General features: G+C 44.2%; 1 protein-coding gene across 1 annotated transcript in view; it reads left to right on the top strand.

Annotated features, from left to right (window-relative positions):
- LOC124721176 (HEAT repeat-containing protein 5B) overlaps window positions 1-19,455 on the top strand; it is a 478,541-nt gene that overhangs the window by 160,681 nt on the left and 298,405 nt on the right. The window contains exon 2 of the mRNA XM_047246010.1: window positions 14,677-14,813. The gene's annotated coding sequence lies outside the window, so the exon portion shown is untranslated. The remainder of the gene's footprint in view (window positions 1-14,676; window positions 14,814-19,455) is intronic.

Below are 19,455 nucleotides of genomic sequence, written 5' to 3'. Positions count from 1 at the left end.
CACGACCTACAACTAAACGTGTTGATTGACACCGGTGCAGAATTGAGTGCTGTATCTGGGAAAATATTTGAGTTACTGAAAGACAGACCTGGCATCGTAGTTATGCCAGTAACAGGAGTGAAAATTATCGGTGCTACTGGGAAGGCCAGTAAACCGGTCACAAAACAGATTTTTGTCAACTTCGAGATATGTGGGGCACGATTTGAACAAGAGTTTGTCGTCGTGCCAGACTTAACTACGGAAGTAATTATCGGGTTAGATTGGCTATTAAAGTACCGTGCAGTGATTAACTGCGAAAGCAAAACGTTGACATGTACGTCCCAAGATAAAACAATAGTAGTTAGTTTTGACGAGGCAGGAGACGGTGTGCATAGGCAATACCAGCCTATACACATTGTTAACTGGCCGGATGGTATTGACGTAGGTATGAATCTGAACTACTGTAATGTGAAGAATCTCGGCATTGACAATAATGTAGAAAGTGAATTGGAAAGTATTGTAGAAGGTGTGTCAAACGTAACACACGAACAAAGACGAGGCCGACTTTCCCGTACCTACTGCCATCACAACCATAGGGCATGGGGCAAATATGAAGCAGAATTTAAGAGAATTATGAACACCTTGAGACATGAATCTACGGGATTTTCTCCAGAGGAAATCCTGTTGGATGACAGAAGTAAAAGTTTAGTGGAAGTGATAATCAAATTCCCTCCACGGATTGACATTAGTATTGGTGTGAAAAAAGATCGTTTGCGAGAAGTAACGAAGCTAAAAGCTGATGCTCGCATACGTCGTCATGACGCTAAAGCGCGTTTTGCTAAGTTTGCAATCGGAGACTTAGTACTTGTAAAAGCTCATGAGAAATCGAGCGAGATAGACCATGAAATCTCTAAATTTAAGTTTGTTTATAATGGACCATATAAAGTCATTGGTATACCTCACACAAATGCTTACGGAATATTGTAGACTTGAAATTGTACCAACCAAGGATTGATTAGTACCACAGATAGGGTAATTTGCACAGTATGTAGATATAGAGTGTACGATTTAAGGATGTGCCATGTGGCGATGCTTTTGCCTGACCTAGAGGTCATTAAAGAAGTTGTAATTAATAAGTAATTTATGTTGATTAAATGATTTAAGAGTTACTGAATATTAATCAATTTAAAAATCCAAGCTGCTAGTTTAAGTTTTCAGCTGAGTCACAGTAGATTAAGCAATGTAAATATGATTTTGTAACTAGCTGTAAGATTCCATAAATATGTGATTTACTAGTCATTGCCGATGTACTTAGACGCTGTTTTAAGTTTCAGGCTAGTACATGCGTGTGATGATGGACAGTGTTGAGTTATCCACTGTGATAGTGTTTATGGACTCCTTGAGATTACTCGGGAGTGAGTTTTTCCGAAAGAATTCATTGGAACGGACGTTCTGGAAACGCCGTCACAAGGGCGAGTGAGATCAAGCGTGCCGCACACGCGGGCGCAACAATACTGGCGAGGCGAGCCGCTGTCGGCTCTTGTGCCGCTGTTGGCTCTTGGGCCGCTGTCGGCATTCTTTGTACTTGCGAGTACCGAAGGCGGAATTGTTTTTCTTCCTGGACAGCTGAAAGAATTCTACTGTCAATATTTATGTTTTTTTCGATCTGATGTGTGTTATTTTCTTGTTTAGCGTTTAATGGACTCCCATGACGAGAATATTAATTATGAAAGGGTTATGTAAAAATGTGTATTCTATGTAATTAATTATTAATTTGCGTATTTTGATCTACCTGTTTTTATGACCATGTACTCTGATTAATTTTGTAAATAGTATTCCATTTCTTGATACTGTTGGGAATTTTGACAATTTTAGAATAGCTAAACCATTTTCTATGTTTTCTATGAATTTTAATATGTTGTCAACCTGTTTTATTTTGTGCAAGATGACAGAGTGGAATAAGGTTAGGAGTGTCTCCACTCAATTATTATGGTCTAAAAATTGATTTATGATTAATTAGACGAATGCTAAATTTTGTTGATGTTTTGAGCATATGCATTTCCGCTGTTTCTTTTTTTGGGACATTTTCTGAGTCTGTTTACGTTACACGAACATCCTCAGACAATGTGGGGCACGTGTAACGCCGGAAATGCATATCCTCCTATTTCCATCTATTGTACTATTATTTTTTTTCCCTTGTTTTGTTACCTCAAGATATGACATTTCTGTCTCTTTATATATTGTAATTGTTTTACTGTTTGTATATATATATTTATGCACTCATGTCGATGTATAATTGGTTTGTTTCGTAAATATTATTTGTATTTTTACGCTGGGTCTTGCCTAGGGAAAACTGCTATCGAACGATTACATCGATGGGTCGTGTGAAGAATCAAAGTGTGTAGGATCTTTGGTAGTGTTAACTCTGCCGCGTGGAGCGCGGGCTGGGCAGAGAGAGTCTGGCGGGAGTAGCGAGTGGAGCAGGTGTTGTGTGACGCTCCCGCGAGTTGCCGCGCTTTCGGGGTTTGGCAGCATGTAATTGCGCTCGACTCGCGATGATAGTTTCTGACATGGTGTCGCGGACGGGAAGCATTAGCTGGCGCACATCAAGAGCCCGTTTCGCCTGGTGACCGTGTCGAGAAGAAGGCGCGCCAACATCCAGCTTCTGCAACAGCGACGGCCGACAATGAGTGACTGTCGCCACCTCCTCGATCGACGGCTTCAAACCTTCAATCAACCAACAAGGAAGACTAAAAGCACGTAAAGTTTCAGAACTGTATGGCAGACCTCAGCTTTTCAAATTGTTCCATTTGCCTCGCAAAATTACAGCAACTTAGCATGAACCTTTGTTGCTCATTGTCCCAATTGCATTGCCAAGCAGGGTCCCTTCCTTTTCCGAAATGAACCCGAGTGTCGTTGAAATTCAAACGCCAGCATTAAAATAATATAATTAGATTTCACTGCTTTAATTTCAAAGTTCAGTAGCTGGCTACAATATTTAGGTTACACGAGCACAAATTTAGAGTGCGAGTTTTGTTAGCATATTTTAGCTTACCTGTGACTGCAGCTCAGCTTGGTACGTACTAAATTTTACTATTGTTAATAGTTCAGAATCATTCAATTCAAGTTCAAAGTTAAATCTCTTGTTTCTAAATTGCGTAGAGTCAAGTTGCTTTTGAAATGATTGTTGAGGTAGTCCAAGACTAACCGTATTTTACTGGATTTCGATGTGCTTCAGAAAGAAAGCTCACTATTAACTTCAGTCACTAAATTAACTTTCGATTTTCCGGTTTTAGTAATTCTTTTGCTAAATTAAGTCAGAGTGTAGCGAAATTTATTACTTCTGACAAACTTTCAGTTTTCACACTACACGTGTCAACCTTCAGTTGCCACGCTTCTAGTGCTAATTATATGTGTAATAACCTTTCTTTTTCAGTTACTATAGTAATTGTCCTTAGGACTGGCGACCGTAATTTCCCCCAAATCTCAAATACCTAATTACCGATAGTTAATTGTTAACGTAACGGCTGCACATTTACTTTCCTTATTAACTTTACCCCTTTTCAAAATTAATTTCCACCAGTTTCATTTGCATTTTTCCTTTCATTTAGATGTAACCCTTTCCTCCCTCTTTACCGATAGATTAACTTCGGTGACGATTGCTTTTCCCAAATTTCCATTAGGTACACGCGGTTTAATTTTTCACTGTCATTAAGGTCGATAAGTGAGGGGGAGGTTACAAAGAGATGCAGGTCTCCAACAACAGTTTGTTGCAGCTCGTCTGATCGATTTCCTGGGACTGCTTTGGAACACAGCACGTGTCTTCTCAATGTTTTCAGGCGTTTTCACCCCTTTTGGACGACCGATATTGCCAACACTGTCTTCACGAAGACTACCCGTTCTCTCAAACTTGCTAATCAAATTCTTGATTGTTAGCACACTTGAACCGGTTGTCCTCGGCTTGAAGCAGGTCGCAAACTTTCTTTGAGCCGCAGTTGGGCTGTTATTGCTCGCATAGTAGGTCCTCACAAGCGCAATACGCTCAGACACGATGTACCGTGACGTTTTCACGTGCAAATGGCCGACAACATCAAGGCGCGTGCGCATGCGCATACTAGTTCCCATCATGCCCCGCGGCCAAGCGTGAAGTTTGAACGTCCTAACGCAAACAGTTCAGAAGTTGTGACGATTTTGTTTCATATAGTTCAATAATTGTCACCCTGTATAAGTAATGACCCCAACTTGCACCACAGTTTACCGTACAGGTAGTGTCAACACGGTCCCTTTGGATGATAAGGATAACAAAAGTTGTCAGAACGGCACATCTTTGCCTTATCAAATGGAAATTTTTTTATGTACTCGTGTGGCTCACGGCCTGGTGCAAGCCTTTCAGTTGACACCACTTGGTGACATAGTGGTCAGGCCTCTTTACGTGTAATGTCTCATGAAAATGACAGTGATGGGTTCGTGTACAGTGTAATGAGTTTGTGGTGTTATGTTTGTGTCGATGTCATGATGATGACAGAAGGGAGTTGGTGAAACCTGGTGCTGGCCTGTAGACCACTTCTTTCGAATACCGTCAAGAGCGTCGCAAGCTTTGAGTTGTCATCACACGGATGGATGTCCACCATCGCGTTGTCATCCCACGGACGGATCTCCACCAACAGTATCACGTTCCCTCACATATGGGACATTGCGGAGAGGTCTGAATTTAACCAAGAACACGGGCGAAATATCTGGTGATCAAAAATTTTAGGCAGCCACCTCTCCTCCCATTGCTGTCCAAATACGTGCGACGATCATTTTTTGACCAGCAGGGGAATCATGAAAAGTGTAAAAGTAACATTGATCTCTAGTGGATGGAGTTGGTGAGCGCGCCCTCACGAGTCGCTCGAACTTTGCAACATTATCAGGCATATCTTGTAAAATGACATTTCTCGCATTTCGCGGAGAAATGTCTGTCTTACTTCAAAAAGGAACGTACAGAAAAAATCGCAAATCCGGACAGGCCGCGTACTTCTCGTACTTGAACCGCAGTGCAAATTTTTAGCGCTGCGTGGAATAACACACCATATGCTGCGCACTACGGTACATACTGCGTCTTACAGATCTGCTAGTTCTGTCATAGGAAGATTGCTTGGAAAATGATATCTGTTGCGTGAAACGGCGTGTGCAGCCGATGTCACAACGAACAGCAGATGATGTTCAGGCTTGTGGAGGTGTAACATGCTGTTACGGCCGAAAGAACCGATAAAAGCACTTCATTGAACATGAGTGGACCAATTTAGCCTGCCGAAAAAATGCATTCTCTGTGAAATGGATGCGTTACACAATTTCGCAGTTACTTCCGTCACAGAGCATTACTCGCTTTCATAAATGAAGTATGCCAACCCCGAGTAGTTGATCGGGAGGGTGGTTCGAAAGTTATGTTGCACTTCGCTATCGGACACACACTGAGCTTTCTCCTATGGCGATCACATTGTATCAGGTTTTCATGTTCAGTTTGGCGCCATAATCACATGGAAAGTAAAAAGAAATAAAAAAATCTTTGAGTTATCTTGTCACATGTTGGAAACCATTTGTTCATATCTAGTATAGTTTGAAATTCAATGAAGTCTTAAGTTGTAATGATAATTTATGAACACCCTGTACTTCGTAAGAAGGAAGGTGTTGTTTTCTATGGCTGTATTTTTGGATCGGGCAGTCAAATACTTATGTAAGTCCTCATGACCTCATTCTGTGAAACCTATGTTGAAATATCATTAGATTATCAGAAGTCGTCCTGTCATTTGACTGATTTTCGTAAATCGCAAATAACAAGATCATTAGGAATCCGCGCAAAGCACGGCCTAGTGAGACTTGGTGCGGGATTAATAACAGCGCTAATCCAAATTGAGGAATGACTGTTGCCGTGGTTACTCAAGAGGCTCTAAAATTATTTTAGATTTACTGCAGTATAGGAAATGTGTTTCTCTTGGATATTTCTTAATTCGATGTTTTATAGAATTTTAATTGAGCACTAAAGTTACGTGACAATATTTTCACATGGATTTAGCCAAAGGGACTCCCTTAGTTGCCATATAGTTTTAGTAAATTGTGTTCTCGCCAATAGTTTACCAAACCAGTGTACTGTTTCTATGTCGAATACATGAGATCTTGAGGGTAGCGCAGGAGATGAGACACACTTACGCTGTGGAAATCTTTGTCCGCACCAACTCCATGAGTATCCTTAAACCTATACAGTGAATGTACCGAGGAAACGGAAAAGTCCAGGCCATCCAGGACAACCTTCTCCGCCTACAACGACTGGAGAAAGTATCATTGTTCCGGTTACTAGGACACTTGGAAACCCAGCAGGCAAACAGATTAGTAGCTAGCAGCCAGGGAAGCACGTACTGGAAATTCCATGATTCACTGAGCCATCCTCCAGCATACCAAGAGCATGCTTTTGAGGTACAGAGTTAAGTGCCAATGCAAAGAAGAATAGCTGAAATTTATGAATAAGAAGCTATTGGGGTAAAGTTAACTCGTAGAAAATACACTACTGGCCATTCAAATTGCTACACCAAAAAGAAATGCAGATGATAAACGGGTATTCATTGGACAAATATATTAGATCCTGAGAAATCAGTACCCACAACCACCACCTCTAGCCGTAATAACGGCTTTGATACGCCTGGGCATTGAGTCAAACAGAGCTTGGATGGCGTGTACAGGTACAGCTGCCCATGCAGCTTCAACACGATACCACAGTTCATCAAGAGTAGTGAGTGGCGTATTGTGACGAGCCAGTTGCTCGGCCACCATTGACCAGAGAGATCTGAAGAATGTGCTGGCCAGGGCAGCAGTCGAACATTTTCTGTATCCAGAAAGGCCCGTACGGGACCTGCAACATGCGGTCGTGCATTATCCTGCTGAAATGTAGGGTTTCGCAGGGATCAAATGGCTCTGAGCACTATGGGACTTAACTTCTAAGATCATCAGTCCCCTAGAACTTAGAACTACTTAAACCTAACTAACCTAAGGACATCACACACATCCATGCCCGAGGCAGGATTCGAACCTGCGATCGTAGCGGTCGCGCGGTTCCAGGCTATAGCGCCTAGAACCGCTCGGTCACCCCGGTCGCAGGGATCGAATGAAGGGTAGAGCCACGGGTTGTAACACATCTGAAATGTAACGTCCACTGTTCAAAGTGCCGTCAATGCGAACAAGAGGTGACCGAGACGTGTAAGCAATGGCACCCCATGCCATCACGCCGGGCGCTACGCCAGTATGGCGATGACGAATACACGCTTCCAATGTGCGTTCACCGCGATGTCGCCAAACACGGATGCGACCATCATGATGCTGTGAACAGAACCTGGATTCATCCGAAAAAAATGAAGTTTTGCCATTCGTGCACCCAGGTTCATCGTTGAGTGCACCATCGCAGGCGCTCATGTCTGTGGTGCAGCGTCAAGGGTAACCGCAGCCATGGTCTCCGAGCTGATAGTCCATGCTGCTGCAAACGTCGTCGAACTGTTCGTGCAGATGGTTGTTGTCTTGCAAACGTCCTCATCTGTTGACTCAGGGATCGAGACGTGGCTGCACGATCCGTTACAGCCATGCAGATAAGATGCCTGTTATCTGGACTGCTAGTGATACGAGGCCGTTGGGATCCATCACGGCGTTCCGTATTACCCTCCTGAACCCACCGATTCCATATTCTGCTAACAGTCACTGGATCTCGACCAACGTGAGCAGCAATGTCGCGATACGATAAACCGCAATCGCGATAGGCTACAATCCGACCTTTATCAAAATCGGAAACGTGATGGTACTCATTTCTCCTCCTTACACGAGGCGTCACAACAACGTTTCACCAGGCCGTTGCCGATCAACTGCTGTTTGTGTATGCGAAATCGGTTGGAAACTTTCCTCATGTCAGCACGTTGTAGGTGTCGCCACCGGCGCCAACCTTGTGTGAATGCTCTGAAAAGCTAATCATTTGCATATCACAGCATCTTCTTCCTGTCGGTTAAATTTCGCGTCTGTAGCATGTGACCTTTATTGTGGTAGCAGTTTTAATGGCCAGTAGTGTAGCTTCTTTAGTGGCAGCCGCAAATCGTTCCCAGTCAATCCGTTTGTTGCTGGTACCTCTCCCCTCGACCAAGATCGTGCTCTTATTAATCCCAGTGATAACAGTGCTGTCATATATCTCAGTCAGTTCGGGTATCAGTGTTGTATTATATATGGTCCAGTCACATTAATGTGACCACCGCCTATGTTAGACGTCAACGTGCAGGTGTCAGCTCTAACTGTGGTGAGTGTATAAAGCATGTCGTGGGGGGGGGGGGGGGGGGCGGAAACAGTGCAGTCTTTGTCGTTATGCTGAAACGGAGCGATTTATCTGACGTCCAAAGGGGCATGCTCATTGACTTTAGGGACAACGGAAGAAGCATTTCTAAAACGGTTATGTGTATAGCACACAGTGGATGGCAAAATGGCGCTGTCAAAAAATGGCACTGAGGCAGCTGTGCAGCACCACGGACCATGGGTGACAGGTATGATGGTTAGGAGATGTGGACGGACGAATAGATGTGCAACTGTTAGCAACTGTCCGCCCAGATGAACCAAGGGTCTACAATTACTGTATCTTCAACGACTGTTTGGCGAACGTCGCTGCGTGTGGGCCTCCGCAGGGGGCGCCTGGTTCATGCACCCATGCTGGCTGCTGTTCATCGACGAAGAAGGCTGGAGTTTGCACATCGGTACCGCGACTGGAGTGGAGACAGATGGAATTTTCAGATGAATCACACTTTATGCTCCATCGGACAGATGGCCGTTGGCGTGTACGATGGCATCTACCAGTAGGACAATGCGACTTGTCACACAGCTCGGTTCGAAGAACACCAGGATGAGTTTGCCGTACTCCCCTGGCCAGCAGACTCCCCGGATTTAAGTCCAATCGAGAATCTGTGGGACCACTTCGACTGGACTGTTCGCGTCGTGGGTCTTCAGTCGGCACTGCAGTCGACAAGGCTCCGCGTACCTGTCGATAGCTTCTAGAACCTTATTGATTCTCTTCCTGCACGTCTCACAGCGATCCGCGCTGCAAAAGGTGGTTATTCAGGCTTTTGACAGGGGTTCACAATAATGTGACTGGACAGTGTAATACGTTAAGTCGTGATATTGACCATTTCAGAGCGAGAAAACTGGTTACAAATTTCAATATATTCACAGCTCATGTAGTTTTCTGTATTTATAAGCAGCGACATAAATCCCAGTCATGGTTGGGTGAAAACAGAACTCCAAAATGGTTCAAATGGCTCTGAGCACTATGGGACTCAACTGCTGAGGTCATTAGTCCCCTAGAACTTAGAACTAGTTAAACCTAACTAACCCAAGGACATCACAAACATCCATGCCCGAGGCAGGATTCGAACCTGCGACCGTAGCGGTCTTGCGGTTCCAGACTGCAGCGCCTTTAACCGCACGGCCATTTCGGCTGGCAAAGAACTCCAAATTGAATCTTAATTTTCACCGCCGCTGATCAGGTAGCAGGTCGTAAAATAGCTCTAATAATGGCCTCGTTAATGCAGTACTTGTTGACTACCATCTTAATGGAGCAATTCCGATAAAATCCATTTCCAAATAGCGAGAGGGGGGAGGGGGAGCAGTAGTAAGACACTGGAGGGCGGTGGCTAATATCCTCGTCCGGCCATCCAGATTTAGATTTTCCGTTATTTACGCAAATCACTTACTGCTAATACCGGGACGGTTCCTTTGAAATGGCATGAATGATTTTCTTCCCTGATCCAAAATTGTGTTCCGTCTCTAATGAACTCATCGTCTGCGGTACGTTATATCCTGATTTTCCTTCTTTTTCACTTATGACGATAACTCTCCATGAGAACGACATTCTAAGTTTAGTTCACTAGGACGTCTTCAGTCGAATCGCATAGCTATTCGAAAATTTCGTACACATGTATTTTGTTTCCTAGGCAACTATGTAGAACCATGTCGAAATCTTTCTGGAAGTCAAGACAGGCCGACAACCTGAGCTCATCTACACTCCTGGAAATTGAAATAAGAACACCGTGAATTCATTGTTCCAGGAAGGGGAAACTTTATTGACACATTCCTGGGGTCAGATACATCACATGATCACACTGACAGAACCACAGGCACATAGACACAGGCAACAGAGCATGCACAATGTCGGCACTAGTACAGTGTATATCCACCTTTCGCAGCAATGCAGGCTGCTATTCTCCCATGGAGACGATCGTAGAGATGCTGGATGTAGTCCTGTGGAACGGCTTGCCATGCCATTTCCACCTAGCGCCTCAGTTGGACCAGCGTTCGTGCTGGACGTGCAGACCGCGTGAGACGACGCTTCATCCAGTCCCAAACATGCTCAATGGGGGACAGATCCGGAGATCTTGCTGGCCAGGGTAGTTGACTTACACCTTCTAGAGCACGTTGGGTGGCACGGGATACATGCGGACGTGCATTGTCCTGTTGGAACAGCAAGTTCCCTTGCCGGTCTAGGAATGGTAGAACGATGGGTTCGATGACGGTTTGGATGTACCGTGCACTATTCAGTGTCCCCTCGACGATCACCAGTGGTGTACGGCCAGTGTAGGAGATCGCTCCCCACACTATGATGCCGGGTGTTGGCCCTGTGTGCCTCGGTAGTATGCAGTCCTGATTGTGGCGCTCACCTGCACGGCGCCAAACACGCATACGACCATCATTGGCACCAAGGCAGAAGCGACTCTCATCGCTGAAGACGACACGTCTCCATTCGTCCCTCCATTCACGCCTGTCGCGACACCACTGGAGGCGGGCTGCACGATGTTGGGGCGTGAGCGGAAGACGGCCTAACGGTGTGCGGGACTGTAGCCCAGCTTCATGGAGACGGTTGCGAATGGTCCTCGCCGATACCCCAGGAGCAACAGTGTCCCTAATTTGCTGGGAAGTGGCGGTGCGGTCCCCTACGGCACTGCGTAGGATCCTACGGTCTTGGCGTGCATCCGTGCGTCGCTGCGGTCCGGTCCCAGGTCGACGGGCACGTGCACCTTCAGCCGACCACTGGCGACAACATCGATGTACTGTGGAGACCTCACGCCCCACGTGTTGAGCAATTCGGCGGTACGTCCACCCGGCCTCCCGCATGCCCACTATACGCCCTCGCTCAAAGTTCGTCAACTGCACATACGGTTCACGTCCACGCTGTCGCGGCATGCTACCAGTTGTTAAAGACTGATATGGAGCTCCGTATGCCACGGCAAACTGGCTGACACTGACGGCGGCGGTGCACAAATGCTGCGCAGCTAGCGCCATTTGACGGCCAACACCGCGGTTCCTGGTGTGTCCGCTGTGCCGTTCGTGTGATCATTCCTTGTACAGCCCTCTCGCAGTGTCCGGAGCAAGTATGGTGGGTCTGACACACCGGTGTCAATGTGTTCTTTTTTCCATTTCCAGGAGTGTATCTACTGTTTTGGAGACGTCATGAATGAACTAAGCAAGCTAGATTTCTTGCTATATGTGCTTACGGTAATCATGCTGATTCTTACATGGGAATTGTTCGGTTTCCAGGAAAGTCATACGCGAACACAACAGATATTTCATAATTCTGCAAGAAATTGACGTCAGTTATAGTTCTAAAATATTGCTTGTATTACGACCCTTCTTATAAACTGGAACCATCTTAGTCTTTTTTTTTTACCATACACGTGCCCCTCTGCGTTAATCTAACGACCTATGCTTAGGTGATACTAGAAGAGGAGTCACTTTCACCGCATGTTCAATACTGACTATAAAGAGCACCCCCGTCACATCCTGTATCCTTTCCCGTGCCGAGCGGTTTGAGTCGTTTTTCTATTTCTAGTTCACTTATTTCTATACTACGAGTATAGGAAAACTATTCAAGAAGCGTTCAGATGATGACTGGTTTGTGGGGCGCTCAACGACGCGTTTATCAGCCCCGTGCAAATTCCCTATCTTTTCACAGTACAGTCTCGCCAGTTTCCTGAATGATGATGAAATGATGAGAACTACACAAAAACCCAGTCCCTGGACGGAGGAAATCCCAGACCCGGCCGAGAATCGAACCCGGGACCCTGTGATCCAGGGGCAGCAAAGCTAACCGCTAGACCACGAGCTAATAGTAGCTGAGTAGCTGGCGTTGTGTTTTTCCAGTCTTCTGTTAGTCCTTCTCCTCGTTCCCCCTCGCTGTCTGTCCATCTCATCCTGCCTCCTCTTCTCTCCAGGTTATCACGCTCACCCAAATAGGATGCTGCTGGTTCTTCCCCCACAGTATTTCCTTCCAAATCGTAACTAATATGGGTACCAAATTTGGCTACAATCGTTCCAGGCGTTTAGAATAAGCTTTTTACCCATGGCTTTGCCCGTCTACGGACGTGTCAAGTGTATTTCATGCGTATTTGTACACACATTGTACCTGTATCTCTATCGAATTTCGCCCTACAGTTCCACTTTCACGCAGCTTAATGTTTATGATGTCGTATCTTCTGAACTGTGCGCTGTGCAGTGATATAATTTCGCAGGTATATTGAATCGTGTATGTAAATACTCTCTGCAAAATGTATAGCGAATACAATTTGTAGTAAATAAGTAATAAACTAAAACGTCATGCTTAATGCTGCTGTTTTACTGCGTGAGCACTGAAAATGTTGTGAGCTATAAACTTTTTTCGTTTCATAATTCTATGAGAGTTTCCAGCGAGAAGGTTTGAAATTACGTGTAAAGTTTGACACAAGTCACGAAGTACTCTCATTCTCAAATACTGGATTAGAAAGTATGGCTAAACGCGCGTCGCGAGCTACACTTCTTTTTCGCCCCCACCCCCATCGTTTTGATAGGTAGGTGGTTCTTACCCCCACAGCAATTCTTTGCAGACAGTATGTGATATGTGTACCAAGTTTGGTACAGATTGTTGCAGTGGTTTAGGAGGAGATGTGGAACAACGAATATGTATATATACACGTACATCCATTTTTATATGTTTGCATTTGTCTTTTTCAAATCCGTCCAACTGTCGAAAGTAGGACGTGTGTTGTGATCTTCGGTGAAGTAATTTAGAAAAACAGAATTCAGCATTTTGGCCTTCATCTTATTATTTTTCGCTTCGGTGCTATCATAATGAACGAGCCGCTTTGTTACATTGGACATTGTACGTAGTACAGAAACATTTGAGGATATTTTTGACAAATCAGGTAAGACCTTTCTTTGAACGCTTCTTGAATAGTTTTCCTTAGCTTGTTTTGATTTAATTTAGCCTTTCTTTGTCAGCAAGGTTTCGTCTTTGACGAATGTTCTATGAAGCACCCTCTGGTTTTTCAGTCGCTTCGCGATATTACTGATCCGTTACGGAATCTTTCTATCCATCACTACTTTCCACGACATTAACTGACGTAGCACATGCATTTCTTATCACAGATCTTTCATATTCTAATAATCACACCTGAATGTTTTAGCTGAGTGCTCAGGTAGTTCCCTACCGCAATTGTTAAACAGGAATATCTTTTTACCTATCATACTGACGTTCGACAACAATGAACAATGATCACTGATGCTGTAATTGCCTTGTGGTCAATGATTCCTATATGTACACTCACTTAATCAAATCTTTCTGTCTGCTCATTGCCATCACATCCAGTAAGTATTCCGAGAAAATAATGTTTACGCATTTTCTTTGCAAAATACGAAGCCAACTTTTATAAATAAGACTATGTAATTTGTTGAAAATCCTGTTGAATCTTATGAGTTCAGATATATTCGCAATAGTATATTTGGTTTTGTGTTTAATAGTTTACGTGGAGTTAAAGCTTTCTGGTAACTACCATTAGTTCTACAAAATTCAATGTGATTTACTTGTCTGTAGCTCTTGACGCAATTTTTCAGTAGAGGAGAATCGGCAGAAAAATGATTTATGTATAAACAATTTAAAAAATTAACGACTAAAGAAAAATTCTAACATTAACTGCAGTCGGGCATTGAAATAAATCCAGTGGTGACAAGTGAAAATTTAGTATTTTATCCCTCTTCAGCTACTGTAGTTGTATATATCGAAATAATCAGCAACGAGCAACTGGCTGTCCGAGCGTTGTCCTCACAGGGGACATTAAGTATGTAATGTGCGACATATGGGAATTCGGGTTGGATGAGAAGTGTGCTCGGATAGCCGAAGTTGTTAATGAACCTCTCGCGACAAGTACAAAATCCGGGCTCGAGTCCTGGTCTGGCACAAATTTTTACTTGTAGCCATTGGATTTATTTCAGTGCCCGATTGCAGCTGATGACGGAATTTGTCATTCGTCGTTTATGTATAGCTGCAGCATCATTAATGGTGTCTGTTCGTTCGGACATGGTCGAACGAACAGGCACTACACATATAAAAAATTAATGATGTGTGTTAAAACGCGTCATTTTCGTGCAGTGTTATTCACTTTATTAAGATAATCTGGTAGACTGAATACCTTCCTAGCAGTGTAGTATGATATTCAGGTCAGGAGACGGTACAGTGAAAAACAATGGACAATCATAGCCCGGAAGTTTTAATTACAATGGACAATGTTTGCTAAAATCGTGAAAGACCCTTACACTGCCCAAAGCTGAACAATTCTAAGTCTGTGTTTTAGAGACAATTGAGAACAGTCAATATTGATATTTTTCTTTCTTTTTCAGGTTACAATGCATTAGCTTTTTAATAGTGACTGGGAGATTTCATTCCTTGAGGCAACAGCCCTCTGCTTCACCACCACCTTCAAGCCGTCAACTATAAACCTGGGCACGCTGCTGCTCTCAGCGACCTTCTCTACAAGGTGAGCTTACATACTTTCTTTACCCTGTTATCCTGTGATAATAGTGTAGTAAACTTGAGGCAAAAAAAGGAAAGAAAGAGAATTAAGAACAACAATCGAAGAAAAAATATTTTGGTGACTGTTAAATTTATTTCATGTTCTCAGTAGTGTAACGAATCTGGCTGTTGTTTGGAGGTTTTAATTCTCAGTATATCATCAGATACCCTTAAAGAAGTCATCCTGAAGCTGCGTTCATTAAATATTGATGCATGCTACAATCAACAAGTTTCTGCACAAAACATATTCTATTTAAATTTTAAAGTTAAATACTCATTGTGTCTTAAAATATCAGTGCAAAGGTCTACGCTCAAGTATCTTTATATAGACGTGAACTAAAGAAGAGAAATATGAAGTCCATGCGAAGAGGAATACTTGTGATTTTTAAACACTTGATGCGGACGGAAACTTGAAAAAGATTTATAAATTCTAGACGTTTGTTAACCGCGTTTGATGGCAAGATTTCTAAATTAAATTGTCTTCCTGGAGTTACCTGATAGAATTTTCCATCCTTCTCTCTCACTGTAAATCACACAGTAAGATGGATTGTCAACAGGTGTATATCTGAAAGTAACGGAAAAGAAGTTTTAAAGGCATTTCGTCATCCTTTCGCTTAAGATAATTTCAATGAAAGATGTAAACTTTCGTTACTAAACGGTTCTCTATTGCCGCTACAATACCTTTAGTGCATTTTGGAATCACACTGTTATCCATTAATATTTACATGTTTTCGTGAGCGATTTCTTAGTTGTCCATCCTTTATAACTAAATTTAAATATGGTCTTGTTTCTCGTTTTAAACACCGTGTGCTGTGGTTTAGCTTGACTTTGGTGCTAAAGTTAGGCATAATCAGTGACAGAGACCATTTTGCTGAGTAGGAGGTCTGAATAACTACAGAACAAGCAATGCTATATCACAAGATATTTCGGATACAACATTGTTAAAAATATACTTAAAACACATGAAACCGAAAAGGCACTTGAAAACTAAAAAATGGGGGAACTACTTAAACAGAAACCAGAGTGTTAATAGGAACTATTGTTAGTCCTAGTTTCCACATATCTTTAGGAGCGTCATGGCATGCTCTGTATGAAATGGCTCAAGATATGTATCCCAGGGCATGAGCTTTGCAGAATTCTGGAAAAGGCGATGTTGGAGGCTGAAAAGTCTGCGCTTGATTTCGTTATTGGAGCTCAGACATGCTCTATGGTTATGCGGTTAGGATTCCTCGCTGGCCCGTCCACGGGACTTCACCTGGCAGGCATTTAGCCGCCTGAAGAACTTGACATGGACGGACATTCTCGTCCATTAAGAGAAAGTGTTCCTGGAGCGTAGGTGATCAGACAGGATGCTTATGTACGTGTCACCTGTCAGAGTCGTATCTAGACGTTTCAGGGGCCCCATATCACTCCAACTGCACACGCCCCACACCATTACAGAGCCTCCACTAGCTTGAACACCCTGCTGACATACAGTATCCATGAATTCATGAAGTCGTCTCCATACCCATACCCGTACACGTCCATCCGCTCGATACAATTCGAAAGGAGACTCGCCTGACCAGGCAACATATTTCCAGTCATCAACAGTCCAGTGTCGGTGTTGACGGGCCCAGGCGGGGCGTAAAGCTGTCCCTCGTGCAGTCATCAAGGGTACACGAGTGGGCCTTCGGTTCGGGAAGCCCATATCGATGATGTTTCGTTGAGTGGTTCGCACGCTGACACTTGCTGATGGACCAGCACTGAATTCTGCAGCAATTTGCGGAAGGGTTGCACTTCTGTCAAGTTGAACGATTCTGTTCAGTCGTGGTTGGTCCCGTTCTTGCGCAGGATCTTCTTCCGGCCGCAGCGATGTCGGAGATTTATTAGTGATATTCACGGTACACTCATGAAATGCTGGTACGGGAAAAACTCCACTTCAGCGTTACCTGGGAGATACTGTGTCCCATCACTCGTGCGCCGACTGTAAAACCACATTCAAACTCACTTAAATCTCGATAACCTGGCATTGTCGCAGTGGTAACCGATTTAACAACAGCGTCAGACACTTGTCGTGTGTAGGCGTTGCCGCCCGCAGCGCCGTATTCTGCCTGTTTACATACCACTGTATTTGAAAAAGCATGCCTATACCAGTGTCTATGGCGGTACAGTGTATGTACATATTAAACACAACAAGAAATATTTACAAAACAATACATACAAATTATTTACCTCATTCATGGTGGTTTTCTCCCAGCTAAGTACAAAATAACGCCAGAATCAGCTGTATTTTATGAATATTATGTTGACTTAAGTTTTTTAATGAAGCAACGTGTTTCGAGGTAAAGACATCTTCAGACTACAGTGTCAGTACAAAAAAAGAACATAGAAATATTGTAGTTAATATATACGGTCTTAGTATGTGCTGTAGTCATTCTGTGGAAAAAGAGGAGGATGAAATGAAATGATGGTATGGCATTACTGGCCTGGAGACCCCATCTGGGGTAGTTCGGCCGCCTGGTGCAAATCTCTGTATTTGACGTAACTTCGGAAACTTGCGCGTTTCTATGATGAAGATGAAATGATATTATTTGGACAGCACAAACACCCAGTCCCCGAGCGAAGAAAATCTCCGACCGGGCCGGGAATCGAACCCGGGAGCCAGCGATCTAGAGCAGGGGTAGCGAACCTTTTTTACCTACCGTCCAATTTTGTATCTCTGTTAGTAGTAAAATTTTCTACACAGCCACTGGTCCCACGGTAATGATCATCTGTAAAGTAAGGGCCTAACTTTATAAAATTTATGAAGCAGAGTTATACCAAGTTAAAATTACAGTGATCAGCCAGAACATTATGAACACCTGCTTAATAGCTGGTGTGTCAACCTTCGGTACGAATAACAGCGGCGATGCGTCGTGTAATGGAAGCTGTATGAGGCCTTGTTAAGTCGCTGGAGTGAGTTGGCACCACATCTGCACACCCAAGTCACCTAACTCCCATAAATTCCGGGGAGGGAGGCGATGAGCTCTGACACTACGTTCAATCACATCCGAGATGTGTTTGCTCGGGTTCAAATATGGCGAGTTGGGATACAAGCATATCAGTTGGAATTTGCCACTTTATTCTTCGAATCACTCCATCTCAGTCCTGGCCTCGTGACATGGCACATTGTCCTGTCGAAAAATGCCAATGCCGTCGGGAAAAACAATACTTATGAAGGGGTATACGTGGTCTGCAACGAGTGTACGGTAGGCCTCACCCCTTTGCCGTCATGGTGCCTTGCACGAGCTCCACCGGCCGCATGGATGCCCACGTGAATATTACGCAGTAATATTGCAATGGAGCCGCCGCCAACTTGTCTCCGTCCCGTAGTACAGGTGTCAAGGAGCTGTTCCCCTGTAAGACGACTGATTCACGCCCTCCCATCGACATGAAGAAGATTTTATCGGGATTCGTCAGACCATGCACTGCGCAAACATTCATTGCCGATTCACGTGCCCATTTCAGTCATAGTTGCCGATGTCATGTTGTTAACATGGGCACATGCGTGGGTCGTCGGCTGCGGAGGCCCATCGTTAAGGAGTTTGGTGCCCCGTGTGTTCAGACACACTTGTAGTCTGCCCAACAGTAAAGTCTGGTCTTTGTTCCGCCACAGTTACCACCTGTCCTGTTTTACCAGTCCCGCCCAGCCTACGACGTCCGACATCTGTAATGAGGGCTGGCTGCCCAACCCCACGACGTCTGGACGTGGTTTCACCTTGCTTTCGCCACATATTGAAGAGACTCACCACAGCACTCCACGAACACCCGACAAGTTTTTCAGTTTCCGAAATGTTCGTGCCCAGCCTCTGGGCGATCGCAATCTGCCTTCGGTCAAACTCAGATAGACCGCGCACCTTCCCCACTCTACACACGACAGGACATTCACTGATACTACACATGCAACGTGCGTGTGTCTGACTAGTCAGGTGACGCTGCTATCGCCTGGACGGGTTTATATCGATAGTAGGTCCGTGATCATAATATTTTAGCTGATCGGTGTTTGATAATAATTACTTACCAAATACTTTGTCAAAATTTTATGAAAACCTAATGACTTTTTAAGCCCCTGCCGCCTGCTGCTCACCATGAAAGCTGAAACGCCCAGTAATGGTCGGTAGGTTCAAATGGTTCAAATGGCTCTGAGCACTATGGGACTCAACTTCTGAGGTCATTAGTCCCCTAGAACTTAGAACTAGTTAAACCTAACTAACCTAAAGACATCACACACATCCATGCCCGAGGCAGGATTCGAACCTGCGACGTAGCGGTCTTGCGGTTCCAGACTGCAACGCCTAGAACCGCACGGCCACTTCGGCCGGCTGGTCGGTAGGGATCAGGTTGATCATCACTTATGTAGTTGCAGTGACGCTAACCACTGGCCGACGAACTGCGAACAAGAGGAGGACGACTTAAGATTAAGTTACCTTTCTCTTACCTTTCTCTTCCTCCTCAGAATGACCCTATCACATTCACTTCTGTTAAATATTTTTTGTATTATCGTGGTAGCTTGAAGGTGAGGTTTGTACCTCTAAACATGTTGTCTCATTAAGTAATTTAAGTAAATCAACAAAAACTTTGTGACTGGT

The sequence above is a fragment of the Schistocerca piceifrons genome, chromosome X (genome assembly GCF_021461385.2).
Source record: "Schistocerca piceifrons isolate TAMUIC-IGC-003096 chromosome X, iqSchPice1.1, whole genome shotgun sequence".
In the NCBI taxonomy this organism is placed as follows: domain Eukaryota; kingdom Metazoa; phylum Arthropoda; class Insecta; order Orthoptera; family Acrididae; genus Schistocerca; species Schistocerca piceifrons.
Note: the sequence above shows the minus strand (reverse complement) of the source record. Positions and strands in the feature narration are given on the sequence as shown.